Here is a 3,658-nt window from a genome sequence, read left to right on the forward strand (position 1 = left end):
TTTTGGGATCATGCAGGGTGACCTAATATAATTAGTGGTCTAAAGTCAAATTTTAACTTCAAATATAAATAACAAAATCCGCACGTACGCGTGCACGTTTATCATATTTCAGGATGACACCTAGATTATCAGGTTATGCGCCTGTTAACTTGTTGGCTCCCGAATTTCTTAGGGCTAAGTATATATTTTGGGGTATCTAGTTGACACTTATAAATGAAAAATGATTTTAATCACACAAAAAAGAAGCCTATGAAAATGAACACGGAACTCATAACGTAGCCAAAATACTAATAAACCAAAAGTGAGAAAAGGTATTCAACAGAGACAAAAACAATCTTTAGCTTTTGGAGCATAGTATAGAAGTATATATATCACCAAATCAAAGAATTTTGCTTTTTGACAAAAGAAATATTGTAAGAGGATAGAAGGAAATTTTGTTGAAGCAACACAAAGTGCCCACGTATTTGGTCTCAGAACCAAATGTTGTAGCTTGAACTTTTCTCTTTGGAAGACAAATACTATCACTAAAGAACAATTCCTTTTGTTTTATAGCAAAAATGCACCCATGTTTTTCTTTTCCTCCTTTTCGTTTTGTGTAAGTTCCTTTTTTTTTTTGCTGAATAGAGATGTGTTTTACAGTGTTTAGCATCTCCGCATTGGGGCCTGACTGACTTCGGATTCACATTGGGAAATCCTACATTCGGAGGTAAAATCGTTCCCTAACAAAGGCGATTTCATAATATTGTATTATATACTAGTATTTATTAGCTAAGTAACTCCCAATATTTTCCATTAAAGTTGTGTGTGTGGGGGGGGGAGGGGGGGGGGGTTAAGAAAATAGTATGTGGACTTGTGTACTAGTACGTACGTTTGGGCAATAAATGGTCCATAATTCCATATATATCTAAAGCACGAAGACCCTTAGCGAAATGTTGATTGAACTTTTTGCCCTCCGTTAAAAGACACCACAATAGACAAAATTGTCATTTACTATTTTCCTCAAATTATTACTTAGTTATTTTTATAGTATTTCACCTAATAATTACACATAGATTTATTTAAAGAAAGTCCTTATTCCCTTTGATTTCTTTCCAAATATGAAGACTTGTGGGGTTAAGAAAATAGTATGTGGACTTGTGTACTAGTACGTACGTTTGGGCAATAAATGGTCCATAATTCCATATATATCTAAAGCACGAAGATCCTTAGCGAAATGTTGATTGAACTTTTTTCCCACCGTTAAAAGACACCACAATAGACAAAATTGTCATTTACTATTTTCCTCAAATTATTACTTAGTTATTTTTATAGTATTTCACCTAATAATTACACATAAATTTATTTAAAGAAAGTCCTTATTCCCTTTGATTTTTTTCCAAATATGAAGACTTGAAGAAGTCACTATATAAGCATATCTCCAAGTAAATTTGGAGAATCAAAGAATTGAAAACGTATACGTAGCCGCTTATAATTGTCCAATTTGTTTTGATTTGATTTAGGTTTAGCTTTTTATTTTTTCTTTATTCTTTATAGTATATTTTCATGAAGTAATATCCAACAATAATTTTGATTTTCAATTTAGAACTCCGCATAAAATCTTCACTAAATTTCTTGCTTATGTTCTCCTTGCTTTTATTCGCAATCTAAAGTGTCAGCTGATCAGGTATGCATGTTCATTTAAAATATTGAGAATATTTTGCTTAATTATGAAGAGGTTTCTCTTTTATTTTAATAAGAATAGTGTAATTCGCTTTTTCTAGTCCTTCTACCGAGTAAATTTATTCTTTTTCTAAATTACAATTTTTTCTTTCTTGTGTAGGATTATAAATTCTTACACAGTAATTGTCAAGTTCATTAATCCAATACTTGGCGCCTTCCATGGGTTATTCAACATGTTAAAATTATCTCAAGTCAATGCTTCTTTCGTTATTTATAATATATGTTTGTTTGTGCGTGTGTGTTCCTCTATATTTTTTTGAGATAGCAACTACATTAAAACTGCAAAAATAATTATAGGTTGTGAAACATAAATAGCTGAACTCTAAACAGTTAAAAATTTAACGTTTTATGTACTAATTTACAACTCGGAATTGTTATATTTAATTTATAGAAAGGGTCCTAAAACAATTTGTTGCTATTTTTTCAATTATTTATGCACGTGCACTAAAACTAGACAAAATTGTCATTTACTATTTTTCTCAAATTATTATATATTTTACCTTATAAAGAAATACACTACTATTTAGGAAGAAATTTTATCTTCCATGGTAATTGTGCATCATTAATACTCTGAAATATATTGAATTAAAGAAGAAAATTTTATTTGTTTATACAAAATTTGTTCGAAACTTCGGATTGCTTATATGTTTTTTCAAATGGAATTAAATTGCATATCTAAATCTCCTAATAAAGATTGGTTAGAATTAACTTATTCTAACAAACATAAAGAAATATGAACCTATTTTTGTCTCATAATAATATGAAGGAGTCCTTGACTAACTGTAATTATAAGAAAACAAATTAGCAATTATGTTTAGAAAAGATTTCAATACAATTCGTTTACAAAAGTTTTAGAAATATAACCAATCTAATTTATTTGTTTTATATTTTTTTGCAGGATACATATTATAAATTTCAATGCTTAAGTAAATAATATAAAAAATAAAAAAGATAAGGTCCTTAGAAATGTTGATTTAACTTTTTACGATTCACTAAAAAATTCCATAGTCGACAAAAAAAGCCATTTGCTATTTTCTTAGATATTAAATAAATATAATCTTATACAAAAATATATAGGTTATAATGTATTGAAAATAGAAGTCTAAATAAATATGTCATTTGGTGTCATGATTCAAAAGAATCTTTAATTAAGGAGATACAGAACAATATCATCCAAATAATTAATAATAGGAGTCTTTACTACAAAGTCGCAAGTGATAAAGTTTTTACAATTTGTTTACAAAAAAAGTTAGAAATAAAATCAATCCATTTTTTTTGTAGGATGCATATTGTAAATTCAATGCACAAAATAATATTAAAAAAATGATAAAGTACTTAGTTGATTGAACTTTTTCGATTCATTAAAGATTCCATAATCGACAAAAAAAGTCATTTGCTATTTTCTTAAATATTAAATTAGTATTATCTTATACAAAAATATATAAGCTATTTTGGTAAGAAGTGTGGTGAAAATATAAGTCTAAATAAATATTTCATTTAGTGTCACAATTCAAAAGTACTTTAATTAAAGAGATACGAAACAATATCATACAAATAATTAATAATAGGAGTGCTTACCACAAAGTCTCCAATGATAACGTTTATCAACTACTATTTTACTTCAATTTATTCTTCTTGTATACGTCCAAATTTACTTATTGACGACGATATGCGCATGCAAAGCACATACACATGGGGTATAAAATTTAATGGCGAGCAATTTAGCAAGGGATTAGTGGCGAAGTTCGTAACTAATTCCAAACTTTTTCTGTAAGTGTTTATTGTCAAATGAGGTACGCGTTTTAATCACGCGCAAAGCGCGTACACTTAAACTAGTATCTGAAAAATGACAGCTGCAATTTATGGACTCTCACTTTGCACACGTTCTCAACAAACGTAATCAATGGCAAAAAACCAAAAGCGATAGAGGTATACGACA

This window comes from Nicotiana attenuata, unplaced genomic scaffold (genome assembly GCF_001879085.1).
Source record: "Nicotiana attenuata strain UT unplaced genomic scaffold, NIATTr2, whole genome shotgun sequence".
Classification (NCBI taxonomy): Eukaryota; Viridiplantae; Streptophyta; class Magnoliopsida; order Solanales; family Solanaceae; genus Nicotiana; species Nicotiana attenuata.